The 16,217-nt window shown below is 37.9% G+C and overlaps 1 protein-coding gene across 1 annotated transcript in view; it reads right to left on the minus strand.

The window, feature by feature from the left end:
• GRM8 (glutamate metabotropic receptor 8) overlaps nt 1–16,217 on the minus strand; it is an 866,927-nt gene that overhangs the window by 174,343 nt on the left and 676,367 nt on the right. The window lies entirely within an intron of this gene.

The following is a 16,217-nucleotide window of genomic DNA, read 5'->3' on the forward strand; positions in this document are numbered from 1 at the left end:
CAACAATAAAAGAAAACACACATTGTCTCTTCCAATCTTGACTTTCCAAAGGGAGAAATGGTCAAGAGACAAACCTGTGAAAGAATTTTGCAGATTCAACGCACATTTACTGAGACTTCTCTGTACAGCAATTATATCAGAATTTTTCACAGGCATTCTTATGTGAACTAGGTATGAAACATTATTTAAGAAAGGTAATTTCACTTCACACACATACATACACCAAGGAAATATTCAAGAATCAGAGGAAACTAAATACTAGAAGTTCAGTTTTGTGGAAATGTATGCAAATCCAATTCTGACTAATTTTATACTTACCTCAATATACGTCACAACTTCTCCCAAATGAGGAAATGACAAAGTTAAATTTTGGGGGGGGAGGGTTGTTTTTAAATGTGATTTTGAGTGACTGCTATTCTCTATACAAAACAATTATGGTTCTCACAAATAATAGCTAACAATTACACAGCACTTTGAAATTTAAAAAGTGTTTTCACATACAAAACTCCTTTAATCTTTAAGAAGATTTTGTAAAATAGGAACCAGTGTGTAACAGAAAGCTTCAATTTCTAGTTGAGAAAGGATTTCAGAGCTGTAAGTGTCAGCCTCCCTTCTGGAGTAGTGATATTTTAATAAGTGTATGGCAGGCAGAGGGTTATTATAACAAGGCTTACCTCAGGTACTGGTAGAAGGTGTCACCACTGGCCAACTAGTTTTATAGAGTTTGTATGGAAAGGCAAAAAAGTTCGCATTCTAGGAAAAGAAATTTTCTTGTCTGTCTTCTGGGGTGCACCAATGTTGCAGTTCAGTTCAGTTCAGTCTCTCAGTCGTGTCTGACTCTTTGCGACCCCGTGAACCACAGCCCGCCAGGCTTCCCTGTCCATCACCAACTCCTGGAGTTCACCCAAACTCATGTGCATTGAGTCAGTGATGCCATCCAACCATCTCATCCTCTGTTGTGCCCCCTTCTCCTCCTGCTTTCACTCTTTCCCAGCATCAGCGTCTTTTCAAATGAGTCAGCTCTTCGCATCAGGTGGCCAAAGTATTGGAGTTTCATCTTCAACATCAGTCCTTCCAATGAACACCCAGGACTGATTTCCCTTAGGATGGACTGGTTGGATTTCCTTGCAGTCTCAAGAGTGTTCTCCAACCCCACTGTTCAAAAGCATAAATTCTTCGGTGCTCAGTTTACTTTATATTCCAACTCTCACATCCATACATGACCACCGGAAAAAAACATATCCTTGACTAGATGGACTGTTGTTGGCAAAGTAATGTATCTGCTTTTTAATATATTGTCTAGATTGGTCATACTTTCCTTCCAATGAGTAAGTATCTTTTAATTCATGGCTGCAGTCACCATCTTCAGTCATTTTGGAGCCCCCCCAAAAAAGTCTGTCACTGTTTTCACTGTTTTTCCATCTATTTGCCATGAAGTGATGGGAGCAGACGCCATGATCTTCGTTTTCTGAATGTTGAGCTTTAAGCCAACTTTCTCACTCTCTCTTTCACTTTCATCAAGAGGCTCTTTAGTTCTTTGCTTTCTGCCATAAGGATGGTGCGATCTACATATCTGAGGTTAGTGATATTTCTCCCAGCAATCTTGATTCCAGCTTGTGCTTCTTCCAGCCCAGCATTTCTCATGATGTACTCTGCATAGAAGTTAAATAAGCAGGGTGACAATATATAGCCTTGATGTACTCCTTTTCTGATTTGGAACCAGTTTGTTGTTCCATGTCCAGTTCTAACTGTTGCTTCCTGACCTGCATATAGATTTTTCAAGAGGCAGGTCAGGTGGTCTGGTATTCCCATCTCTTTCAGAATTTTCCACAGTTTGTTGTGATCCACACAGTCAAACGCTTTGGCATAGTCAATAAAGCAGAAATAGATGTTTTTCTGGAACTCTCTTGCTTTTCCCATGATCCAGCAGATGTTGGCAATTTGATCTCTGGTTCCTCTGCCTTTTCTAAAACCAGCTTGAACATCTAGAAGTTCATGGTTCATGTATTGCTGAAGCCTGGCTTGGAGAATTTTACTTAGTGATCTGTTATTAGCCAGTATGAGGCAAATGGGTACTAAATAAATTTTGAATTGTTATCTCAATATCAAAATTCCCTGAATACCTTAAAATGAGATCAGTTAAATCTAAGAAGACACTACAGAATAGACTGAGTGGTTTTATAAAAGGTAAACTTTCTTGTCCCATTGGAAGAAATAAGTTTTATTTAGGATAATTTTTCTTTTTGTAACTAATCTGTTGGTGGCTCAGATTGCAAAGAATCCACCTGCAATGCAAGAGACCTGGTTTCAATCCGTGGGTTGGGAAGATCCCTTGGAGTAGGGCATGGCAACCCACTCCAGTTTTCTTGGCTGGACGGTCCATGGGGTTACAAGGAGTTAGACAAGACTGAGCAACTAATCACAAGCTGTAAGTTAAAGGCATACCTATTCACTAGTAATTTAAATGGCCAAATAACACTGTTAAAGTCTGATTGTCTCTGAAAGCCATCTTTTTTAGACCGATGGTGGTTAATCTCCCTAATGCTGAATTGTTGTCCAGTCATTTGTTTATAGGTACTGATGGTAGCTATAGAATGATCTCCACACTCAGAGCTGAGACCCAAATCTGAAATTCAGTTTTTGATTAGCTCTTCTTGATTCCCCTTCCTATTCCCTCTGTTCATGAAAATTCTGAGATTTCGTCTCTCTGCATCTGTGCTGTCCCTTCCTTACCCTCAGCATGCCTGCCTGTCATGTCCTTTGTACAGAACATTCCAGAACCATCTACCTAAAATGTGACTTCTACTTTGAAGCTTTCTTCTAGAGCAATCATTTTTCTAAAGTCTCTTTCTCCTGCCTTCTCATCTATTCAAGAGTCATCACAAAATCCACCTTTCCTGATTTCTCACATCCATTTATTCATCAACCTCTTCTTGATTCTGCTTCTTTAAAATTCTTAAAAGCAGGCACACTGGAGTAGGATAAATACATGCCTGTGAATTTCATCTGTGTTTCCACTAGGCCAGTGATCTTAAATAAACAACTTATTGGTATCCTTGGTTTTCTCTTCTATAAAATGGCCATTCTAAGTGTAGCTACCACACAGGGTTATCACAAAGATTAAATGAGTTAATAAATGTAACTTAGGTGGAAAATTCAACTTAAGCCACTATTTTTCAGAGTGAGTTTCAAGGAATATTAGTTTCATAAAATGTTCTTCAAATAAAAAGGGATTCATTGTTAAATCAATTTATTAAACATAACATTCAATGCCCACTTCTCAGTCAGCCATGATGTACATTAGTATATTAAAGTGTCTCTAAATTCTTGCAGGGAAACAAAACAAAGCAAAACAAAAACAGTTGTCCTGATATTCACTAAACTTATTAGAACAGAGAGCCTTTGTGTGCATATATAGTAGCTATTTAAAATCCTGCATAACCAGTGCTCTGAGGAAGGTGTTTGGAAAAAATGCTGACTTGAACAAGAGCCACAGTTATCATTTTGGAAATTATTTCAGCCTCAGATTTCCAAATTTTTTTTTTAAAGAGACTACTATCTCCTAATTTTCAGAGTCATCACAAACTCTCAGAAAAATGAACCAAATTGTCCTGTGGGAAGCTGTATCCTAGGGTAATAAAATGATATGAACTTTCTAAAGCCCATTATTTCTTAACAATTCTTAAAAAATATGAAAACATCTTATTTTTCGTGCAATGCCCAAAATTGCTCAGCTAGCCTGTAACAGGTGTGAAACTTTATCTCAGGAGAAAAGTTCAACATAAAAATATGTAAATATCTGATAAAGAGTGGTAAGAACTCCAAGAGACTCAGGAAGTAGGTAAGCTCATGCCTGTGATGAAGGCAGACTCAAGATGAGGTCATGGTGCCTAAGTTCCAACACCTGTGTGTGTGTGTGTGTGTGTGTGCGCGCACGCGCGTGCACTCAGTCATGTGTGACTCTTTATGACTGCATGGATTGTAGCCCACCAGGCTCGTCTGTCCTGGAATTTCCAAGAACACTGCAGTGGGTTGCCATTTCCTACTCCAGGGGATCTTCCCGACCCAGGGATCGAACTTGTGTCCCTGAGTCTCCTGCAATGGCAGGCCAGTTCTTTACGTAAAGCACTGCACCACCTGGGAAGCCCCTCTCTGACCATAAAACTGTTGACTGTACATGAGGTAAAAGAGTAAATACTGCGGCCTGACTGCCTCAATGTTGCAGGCTGAATGCAACCAAATTTTTGATGACCCAGTAGGAATTCCGAGATCATCTTATTTTTCTCTTTTTATAGGAGCAAAAATAAGCCACGCTCACATTTATTGCTCAAATATAGCCTATTTTTCTCTGCCATGACATCCCCTAATTCCTCACAAACACAGGACTTAACCCTTTTAGAGATAAACTAACATTTTTCCAATCACTTTAGTCTTTCAACTTAGCCCTGCCTGAATTCACTCTAACCAACAAAATCAACTTAACTTCCCTATAGCAGAGTCCAGTTTTTTTTTTAATGTGATAAAAAGATGCAGCTGGGAGAGCCGAAGAAAATTACTGTCATATCCATTTTTAACAATTTTTACATTTCTATTAAAACCAAGGTAGCAAAATACCTTAGCTGTCATTATTAACTTCTTTAATTTTGGTTTATTTTTCATAGGGGATGAGCAGCCATGCTTCTTTAGAATAAATATGCTAGATTGAAAAAAAAAGGCTTTAAACTTTTAAATCTAAAAAATAAGTAATCAAAACAGGAAAACACATCATAAGATAAATCTCATTACCTGGAGTATCCAATTTGAGAATACTGGATCTGGAAGAAATTTTAGTGAATAACTTCATTAAATTCCTAATTTTATAAACATGGAACTTGAGAGTCCAAATATTAAGTAACAAAGCACAACCCTATCACAGGATGAGTGAGAGCACAGGCTAGAAATCCAGTTTCCCAGTTTCCAATGCCACTTTGCACACCACGCAGAGCCTCCCTAGGTCTGTCCTCCAGCAACCTGCAATGTGTGCCTTGAACAACATGAAATCACACCCCTGTCAAATATTTTACAGAGACCATTTATAAAAATTGCTGACTCTTTGATAAACTAGTTTAAGGATAGGATAATTGAGGAATCTAATTCACAGTTGCCAAGCTTAAAGTGGGTTCCTGCTAGGAGATTTATAGAGCATATGCCGACTGCACTGTCCTTCCAGGTCCCCTTTAAAAAAATAATCAAAGAGGTTAAGATCAGTAGTCTCAAAGGTCTTATGCTGGCTTAATCTGGAAGTCATGTCTGATTTTTGGAATCTTAAAAATATGGTCTGAATGTAGAAAAATACATGTACCAACAGATGCAACAGCTACAAAAGCAGTCAAATGATAATTTAGCACAGCAAAGCTTTGCAGAGTGTCAGAACAACTTAAGAAATACAGGATAGGAATGACTTTGAGGAAGTCTTAGAAACTCAGTGAGGGTTGGGTTTTGGTCGCATGACAGTAACTTTAGTGCGATATTGATAAAAGGCATGGGAAGGTAAAGCACAAGGAGAAAGAACATAGATGTGTTTGCACAGACTCTAAGGTTAAGAGGATGCAAGCCCAGGTGGCATCACTTTTAAGTAAGAACTTTTGCTCTTAGGTATGTTTGCTACATCTGTAGCAAGCTTAATGCAGCCGAGGTATCACTATGTCAGTTGTGAAGGATCTGAGGTGGATGTTGCAGCAAGACAGTTTCCTTATTTTCCAAAATATTCTATATTAAGGTGTTAAATGTAATTTCTAAAACTGTCATATAACAATGATTCAGTTAAGTTCCAAGATGAGACATTACTCTTGCCTGCTGTTTCCCTCAATGTAGAATTCAACAAGTACTCATAGCAGGTTGCTGCATAATTATTTTGCACGAGTTCTTCAAAGAGTGAATAACTAAACAGAGTTTAGTATATCTACACCACAGAATCCGACTTAATACCTAAAAGAGACACAACAACATGGATAAATTTTGAGGGAACTATACTGAGTGAAAAAAAAGTCACAACCAACAGGTTATATACAGTATGATCCATTCACACAAAATTCTTGAAATGACAAATTCATAAAAATAGACAATATATTGGTTGTTTCCAGACTGGAGGGATGGGAGGGATGTGGGTGTGGCTATTAAATGGTAACTTGGGATCCTAGTGTTGACAGAAATGTTCTATATCTTGACCAGAGTGGTAGATACATGGGCCTACACAGGTCACAAAAATGTATAGACATACCTCCCTCCCACACACATATAAGTAAAACAGGAGATATGATCAGGATTGGCAGACTGAATAAATATCAAGAACCTGCTTATGCTATTACACCATAGTATTTCAAAATGTCACCATTCAGTGTAAAACTGAGCAAAGGGGACATGCACTCTTTATTATTTCCTACAACTGCACGTGAATTGGCAGTTATCTCAAAATAATGTTTTATTAAAAATGATTTTATACCAAATAAAATCAATCAAACACTACTAAGATTTAGTAGGTTTCTGTGTCTTCATTACATCCCTCTGTCATTTATTTATGGATTTAAGAGAGAACATTATTTTACATCTCAGCCCCTGAGTTTACGTACAGTTGCACATTTCTGCAACTTCACTTGGAGATAAGGTCATGACCTCAATAAAATATAATAGGGACTTTGGGAGGAGTCTAGCTTCTGGCTGTTTTCTTTTCTTAGACAGTAGAAGCTTTGAGGAAAGAAGTCATGTTAAACATTTGATTCAGTCAACAGACATATTAACTTTTTTCATTTTAGTTTCACACTCTTATCAACTGCTGCTGCTGCTGCTGCTGCTAAGTCACTTCAGTCGTGTCCGACTCTGTGCGACCCCAGAGACGGCAGCCCACCAGGCTCCTGCATCCATGGGACTTTCCAGGCAAGAGTACTGGAGTGGGGTGCCATTGCCTTCTCCATCTTATCAACTACTGACCTCTAACTACAGCTGGGGGCTACATATTTTATTCTTATATAATAATACTTTTCAGTTATGGTAATTCTCTTGTACATTGCAGATTTAACATAACACTGATGTGTCCACTGAGCTTTTTAAAAGTACCGTAGGATACAAGGTTCACATACATTTTAGTAAATCTACCATAAGAAAATGACTTTTTAAAATCAGTTATTCCTCTATTCTACATTACCATTTTATGTTTATAACCTTATTATAACCTTACTGATTCTACTCACCATGTTAAAATTACACTTATTTTACTCTTCCCAAGGTTAAAATAAAGATTAAAATACCATTTATTATCATTTTTATTACTTTATTATCCCCATAAGAGTCTAGAGTCACCATCTTCCTTTGCCCTTCTTTGGTATTGGTATAAAGAGGCACTTTCTATTAATTTTTTATGTTATGTCTTTCTTTAGTTGCATTGCCTTTTCCAGTTTAACTTCTATGAAGTTTTTTAGCTTTCTTTTCCCTTTCTGTGTCATTTTCATTATTTATCAAAATAACTATGCACTTATGACGTTTCCTATTTTTCATGAATAATGCTAGATTTTTTAGTGCCCTGCTTGCATTTACCCTGATGAACTATTAAATTCCTTGGATACTATCAGATTGCCACAGGAATCTGTGCCCAACTACATCCAGATAACTGAATCCAGCTTCTCAGTTCTAAATCAGATTAAATCATTTTATGTGGCATAATTCCATGTGTTCTTAAAATAGCAGCATGATTTTTTCTTACTCTACTGAACAGCCTTGATACATCTATTGGCTATCATTATTGATGAGGAAATCAAACTCAACCACCACCTAAAATTGATCAACACGTTTAATCCTTTCTGAATCCTCCTTAATCCTGTCCTGAATCCACCTGGTAAAGAATGCAATGCAGGAGATCTGGGTTTGATCCCAGGGTTGGGAAGATCCCCTGGAGAAGGGAAAGGCTACCCACTCCAGTATTCTGACCTAGAGAATTCCATGGACTGTATATTCCATGGGGTCCCAAAGAGTCAGACACGACGGAGCAACTTTCACTTTCACTTTTAATCCTTTCTTCCTAATTTACTTGTTTTCTACTAATGATAAATATATCTTAGTAAGTCCTTTTAAATACTTTGTGGAACAAACTCAAACCAAGGAGATGGACAGATATGGCAGAAAGAACCTGCCAAACAAGTAAGTAAAATTAGAAAGAAAGTAACTCTCATTTATCAGTTCAGTTCAGTTCAGTCACTCAGTCGTGTCCGACTCTTTGTGAGCCCATGAATCGCAGCATGCCAGGCCTCCCTGTCCACCACCAACTGCCAGAGTTCACTCAAACTCATGTCCATCAAGTTGGGGATATCATCTAGCCATCTCATCCTCTGTTGTCCCCTTCTCCTCCTGCCTCCAATCCCTCCCAGCATCAGGGTCTTTTCCAGTGAGTCAACTCTTCACATGAGGTGGCCAAAGTACTAGAGTTTCAGCTTCAACATCAGTCTTTACAATGAACACCCAGGACTGATCTCCTTTAGAATGGACTGGTTGGATCTCCTTGCAGTCTAAGGGACTCTGAAGAGTCTTCTCCAACACCACAGTTCAAAAGCATCAATTCTTCGGCGCTCAGCTTTCTTCACAGTCCAACTCTCACATCTATACATGACTACTGGAAAAACCATAGCCTTGACTAGATGGACCTTTGTTGGCAAAGTAATGTCTCTGCTTTTGAATATGCTCTCTAGGTTGGTCATAACTTTCTTGCCAAGGAGTAAGCATCTTTTAATTTCATGGCTGCAGTTACCATCTGCAGTGAATTTGGAGCCCAAAAAATAAAGTCTGACACTGTTTCCACTGTTTCCCCATCTATTTCCCATGAAGTGATGGGACCAGATGCCATGATCTTAGTTTTCTGAATGTTGAGCTTTAAGCCAACATTTTCACTCTCCTCTTTCACTTTCAACATGAGGCTTTTTAGTTCCTCTTCACTTTCTGCCATAAGGGTGGTGTGATCTGCATATCTGAGGTTATTGAGATTTCTCCTGGCAATCTTGATTCCAGCTTGTGTTTCTTCCAGCTCAGCGTTTCTCATGATGTACTCTCCATAGAGGTTAAATAAGCAGGGTGACAATATACAGCCTCGACGTACTCCTTTTCCTATTTGGAACCAGTTTGTTGTTCCATGTCTAGTTCTAACTGTTGCTTCCTGACCTGCATACAGATTTCTCAAGAGCCAGGTCAGGTGCTCTGGTATTCCCATCTCTTTCAGAATTTTCCACAGGTTATTGTGATCCACACAGTCAAAGGCTTTGGCATAGTCAATAAAGCAGAAATAGATGTTTTTCTGGAACTCTCTTGCTTTTTCAATGATCCAGCAGATGTTGGCAATTTGATCTCTGGTTCCTCTGCCTTTTCTAAAACCAGCTTGAACATCTGGAAGTTTGTGGCTCACATATTGCTGAAGCCTGGCTTGGAGAATTTTAAGCATTACTTTACTAACGTGTTAGATGAGTGCAATTGTGCGGTAGTTTGAGTATTCTTTGGCATTGCCTTTCTTTGGGATTGGAATGAAATGGCTTCTACTAAATAATGAAAGGATCTCTTCTCTAACCAATCTGCCCTTTGTTGCCCAAAATGTTTCCCTGAAGTTTAAAGCTGAGAATATCTTCATGGAAAAGCTCATGATAGCCTAAAAAACATCAGCTTGTGTTCTAATAGTTTTTGAAACCTTGTAAAATTTGGCTTCAAAAAAAGTCATCTTTCTCCACTCCCCACACTATTCTCTCCTCAGATAGTCCTCTGTCCCAGCAGCTCAGGATCACATTCAGTTCCCTAAAGAAACTGTGACCCTTTCCACTCCCTATAAAAACCTAATCAAAACTCCTCATCTCCATCAATGCACCTGCAACTGACATTGTGTAGGCGGGATAGGCCTACCGATGTGTACCTCTAACTCAGGGATGATGTTGGGGCCTGAATCTGTAACACCACTAAATAATTTCAGCACCTTGTAATGCAATGGAACATTGGAGGCACTTTATTCTGAAATGAATGGATAGATAAATAAATGGAAGGAAGGATGGATGGATGAAAGTATATATGGATGCTTTTTCCACAGCCTATGAATTGTTCCTACCATTTCTGGCCACCAAAGTAATCGAAGATCCAGTTTGAATTCAACACATTTTATCCAGTCACTGTAGTTGGAGACAATCATTACATATTTTAATTTATAGTTTGTTTCTTAATCTGTACTTTCTAATTATGCTTTTATTATAATTATTGAAGTACACAGTTGCCTTTAATTGATTGAAAATCATTTGCTACCTGGGAGCTTATTGAACTTTGTGTTCCTCAATGGCTTAACATTTGGCCTGGCAGGGAGCAGTCACTGAATAATCTGTGCACAAGACTACATAATAATCAATAATCTTGGAACAGTGTTCGATAGTAAATCAGTATTTAGAAAATATAAGAATAGTGTTCATGACAAAAATTAACAAATATTAATACTTACTGAACCCCTACTCTGTGCAACTAAGAATGCAGTTAAACTTCAATTACCTTGACTTTGCTTCATGTGTCAAAAACATGAATTTACTAAATGTTTATTTTCTCATAAACAAAAAATAATTATTGACCCCAAAATGACTAATTTTGAAAAGAACAAATTTGTGTCTGGTGAATGAAAATATCGTTTTGTATATTTATGTCAATATAATATATTTATATATTATGTCATATATATGTCAACAAGTTTTGACAATCATGTTGTTACAAGGAAAGGAAGCCAAGTCTTGTATGAATAGAATATAAAGGCAAGAACTATGGTGGCATTTAAAGTCCTATTGGAACATAGTCAAGGGTCTCAGAAAATTGACTTCACATTCATACTTTGTAGGATGGGAGAAGCTATTTATAATGCTTGTCTCATAGGGTGAATGATCTTTTATATGCACTGACAATCATATGAAAGCATTTTCAAATGCAGGCAACTTAGCAATGGGGAAACAGAGGCAAAGAGAAAATGCATGATTTCTAAGACTCACAGCAAACAAAGGGTCAAGCGTCCCCTTGAAAATTGAAACATGTATAATATCATGTAAGAATCGAAATGCCAGTCTATGTCTGATGCAGGATATGACATGCTTGGGGCTGACGCGCGGGGATGACCCAGAGAGATGTTGTGAGGAGGGGGGTGGGAGGGTGGGAGGGGGGTTCATGTTTGGGAACGCATGTACACCTGTGGTGGATTCATGCCAATCTATGCCAAAACCAATACAGAATTGTAAAGTAAAAATTAAAAATAAATAAATTAATTAATTAAAAAAAAAAACCTCAACATTCAGAAAACGAAACAAAAAAAAAAAAAGAAAATTGTTTCCACTCCATTCACTCTATCCTCTAATTCAAGGTAATTTCAATATTTTTCATTATAGAAAAGCTGTTCATCTATGACATTAGGGAATCTAATGATGTTGGTTAAAAACTTTTGATGTCTATCCAAAGCAATATAACCATGGAACAAATAAAGGGACTCAGAAATTCTCTCTTTCTGTATTTCAAGCAAGCTGAGGAATCCCCTAGTATAATAAGTATTTGGCCATTGACAGGTAAAGATATAAACTCAATTAAAACATCATCTTATAAATACTACACTGTAAGTACATAGGAATTTTGTTGTTGTTCAGTCACTAAGTCCTGATCACCTCTTTCTGACCCCATGTACTGCAGCATACCAGGCTCCTCTGTCCTCCTCTATCTCCCAGAGTTTGCTCAGATTCATATCCATTGAGTCATTTATGCTATCTAAACATCTCAGGAAAGACAGATTTAATTGGGCTAAATTCTACCAGAAAGTTTACTCAAGTTTCTGGCTGTTCTCAGTGCATTGACTCATGGAACTCACTTTTTTTTTCATACAAAAATAGACGTCTGGGGTTTGTTATACAGGCACACGCAAGTTATAATGTATGCACCTCTTTTTACAATTACTCCCTACTCAGAACATCAAGATAAAGGCAGAAAAGACTTTTCATGTATTTCAGATTGCAATACCCATTAAGAGTCCCCTGCAATAGGCTAGTTATCCTGGAAAAGTAAAACAAAGTTATTATATCATATTCTTTTAACACTGAATATGCAGCAGGCAGTATTCTAGGATCTTTGTTTATGCAATGTCCTTTAATTATCTCAACAACTCTATGAAGTAGTTATGATTGTTTCATGTAGACAAAGAATCTGAGACTAAAAGAGGTAAAATAGCATGTGCAAGGCTCAGTAATGGAAGGTTAAAACACAAAAATGTTCTCTCTGATTTTGAGGTCTTGTTCTTGACCCCTATATGCCAATGCATTTAATCTTCATAACAGACCTATCTATTATCCCCACTTAACAGATGAGAAAAATGAGGGTCAGAATTCAATACCTGTTCAAGAGTTACTTTCTGCTATGGAGTGACTCACACAAAATTAAATGAAGCCCTTCTCCCTCAAATCACCATTTCCAGTTGACACCATGCTGCTAACAACTGTGGTGCAAACACCTTTATGAAGTCATTGTCTTTTAATATTTGTATTAATTTTCAAACTATTTATTTGAACTAAAGTTAAGAAAATAAAATAACAAAGCAAGCAAAAAATATGTCTCAAATTCTTACAGTAATCTAGAAAGAGTAGCTCTGGTTGGAAGTACAAAAACAAAGTCCTCAGTTATTTTAGGCCCATCCAGTAAACCCCATACACTTTCTCCCTGTGGACTCGAAACAGCATATGGCTGTTCTTTTTACAGTTCAGGCCCCACTGTTTTCTCTGAACCTCTAGGTTACAATGTTTTGTAATCACTAATAAGGACCACCTGTCTCTTGAGAGATTCAGTCTCACCAAATGGAGAAGCCTAATTGTTCAAATTCACTGTCAGATAGACAATATGCCCTTCATGGGTAGACTGAGATTACGGAATAAAAAACCGAAATCATAATGAACAATTCTACTAATTGATTGTAATTGCTAAGTTAAGAACATATGCTAGTTCCATTAAAAACAAAAAAAACTTGGAACAATACAGATAATGCTTTCGAGGAAACAAAAGCTTCTTTTCCAAGGGGGAAAAAAGAATAAACTACTTGTTTTAAAATTTCTTTTACTTCACTAAGATATATTCAGGACAAATTTATTGGACTCATATATGCTTAATCATACACTCTCTACGTACAAACTTATCCTATGGCTGAGTTCAGTGAGAAAAACGGGCTGCTTTTTTTAAATATAAATAAGTCAAATTCAATCCAATGCTTATCATTGAAAGTATGAAATCCACTGCAAATTTGATTTAAGAGAACAAGGAGAGAGGGAGTGCTTGAAGAGTGCTTTCCCCTGCCCTCATCAGAACCCCCATCAGCAGTCAGGCCAGGTTAGAAGCCTGTGTTTGGCTGTAAGTGCAAAACCACAGACATACGTTCATCTGTGTTCCTGCCTCACTGCACTAGAATTGTTGATTTGAGGGTCTTTCTATCCTTCCAGTCTGTGGGAGCCCTGAGAGCAGGGTCCACATTTTCACTCTAATTCCAACTTTTTAGCATGGAGTATGTGCACAGAATGAATGTATTCAAGCCATTCAAAATGACTGCCTAGGTGACAATATCTAGCCACACCCTATCCTAGGAAAAGTATCTACAGAGTTATATTAAATAAAGTTTACTTTGTAATGCAGAGAGATTTGCTAAAGTATTAAGGTCAATATTAAAGGTAGGCAATAGGCTATAGGGACAAATGCTCTCCAATTATTTATTTATTTTTAATTGAATGATAATTACTTTACAATGTTGTGTTGATTTCTGCTCTACAACAGTGTGAATCAGCTGTGAGTAAACATATATATATCCTCCTTCTTGAGCCTCCCTCACATCTCCACCACCTCACCCATCTAGGTCAACGCAGAGTACTAAGCTGAGCTCCCTGCGCCATACAGCAGCTTCTCACTAGCTAAAATGGTCCCCATTTTAAGTGAACAGATTCTGAACTTGTTAAAGCAAACAAGTGCCTCTTCCAACAGAACCTTCACTTCTCTACTCACCACACTCATCCTCAGATCTTCCCTTGACCACACGGTATCATGAGACATTGGATCAGTAATAGGTCACATTTATGGGCATCATACGTGCCAAGCTCTGGACTAACTGCTTTATTGTATGATTTCATTTAATTCTTATAACAACCATCTAAGGTAAGTGCTATTAATGCTTCCACTTTATAAAAGACAAAACTGAGGCAAAGCATTTGTTTGGTGTCCTCCCTGAGATCGGGGGCTTCCCTGATGGCTCAGTGGGTAAAGAATCCACCTGCAATGCAGGAGACATAGAAGACATGGGTTCAATCCCTGTGTCGGGAGGATCCCCAGGAGGAAGAAATTCGCTGGGTTGGGAGGATCCCCAGGAGGAGGAAATGGCAACCCACTCCAGTATTCTATTTCTTCCCCCGCTACGGATGGTGGAGACTGGCGGGCTACAGTCCACAGGGTCACAAAGAGTTGGACACAACTGAGCAACTAAGTGCACACACACTGCCTGAGATCTAAGCAGAACTGACTAAACCTGTCACTTTCCAAGCAACTCCTACTGCGCCTTCAAATAGATTAGTAAGCCAGTTTCCAAAGGGAAATAGTCATTTTGTTTGTTCTGATAAAATTCAGAATTCAACCCTGGATGTACAACCTCTCTTTACAATCTAATTGACTCTATTTTCTTCTGAGAGTTGATTCTCTCTGTTTCAGTAAAGCTGGCATGGCTATTTAGTCATAAACAATCATAATCATGCATGAGAAATAATTCTCACAAATTGTTTTGATATATTTTATGAGCAACAACACAATAACAAACATAAAACTTTTCATGCACCATAAATGTACATAAAAGAGCAGCTTGAGATTCAACATAAAGTTTTATAATAAGCATATATATGGTGAGAGATGTGTGTAAGCACGTATACTTATGTACAGTTATTTTAGGTATCTTGGTATTATATATATGTGCGTGGATTTTTCAACCATTAAACTTTGTTATTCAAATCCACAATCATAAGACTATAGTAAGTAGGTTGGCATTTATAAAAGTCAGATAAAAAGAAGCGTCCCCATTTTAACCCTTAGCAAATTTTCTTTGTGTTCAATTATCTGATTTCAGAGAGGTCTGCTGTCAAAACGACTTTTGCCAAGAAACTATAGATGTCCAGGTTAGTATCAATAACCTGTAGAGTTATCAAAGTTTTGTTTTGGTAAATGTTAATTGGGGTTGCAGGAGGATGGAAGTTTCATCAGGTTCCTAGAGGCAGTAAGCTGTAGATATGTGGTCTTACATACTATATCAATAGTTGCAAAATAAGTTGTCTTTGCGCATTATTGAATGCAGAACTGTGATAATTATCAGGAAGTCAAACAGACAATAAATCATAAATATCCTAGTTTTGTTCTTTCTTATGATCTGCTATGCTGAGAATTGTTGTAACCGTTGCTGTATAAACATAGCATTTCAGGGGCTATATTTGGACATTGAGAAGTGAAAAATGTATTAAAAACACCACACTAAATTGATGTTCTCTGAATGGGTTCAGACATAAATAAGCACACACACGTGTAACACACCCATAGACCAGAATGATCTCTCTCCCCACGCTCATGGATGACATACATCACTACCTTCCAGCTAGGATAAGCTGTAGCTAGGAAAGGACCTTAATTATTCATTTAAGAAATGAACTCAACTCTCACAGCATTGTGGCAGCTTTGAGAATCAAGAAGAATAGAGGCTCTTATTAGAAGAAAGCGTGAAATACTATGCCAAAAGAACCATAGAATAATATGCTTCTAGTTTTATTTGACACATTGTAAAGGCTCCTTACTGCCTACAGAGGAAACACTGCTGCTGTAGTGATTCCTCGGCCACTCAGTCCCTGTAAACAGCCCAGTGTTACAGACAGATACGTGAATGTATTATGGACATCGATGTTCATGTATGAAGGAACTCTGACCCTCAGCTGAGACTCCCAGGCACACTCCTTATTTCTCTGTACTGGAAGGAGTCAGTGTGCATGGATAGGGCATTCCAAGCTCTTAAATCTGAAATAACTCCTTACCCAGTGGTAAGCAGATGCTTCTCCAACACTTCTACACCCCTGCCATGCAGCCACCACCAGTCCTATACCTTGGGACTTTCTGGGCCTCCCCATCCATCAAGTTCAGGATTAGCTTCCTGC

This window comes from Oryx dammah, unplaced genomic scaffold (assembly GCF_014754425.2).
Source record: "Oryx dammah isolate SB20612 unplaced genomic scaffold, SCBI_Odam_1.1 HiC_scaffold_18, whole genome shotgun sequence".
Classification (NCBI taxonomy): Eukaryota; Metazoa; Chordata; class Mammalia; order Artiodactyla; family Bovidae; genus Oryx; species Oryx dammah.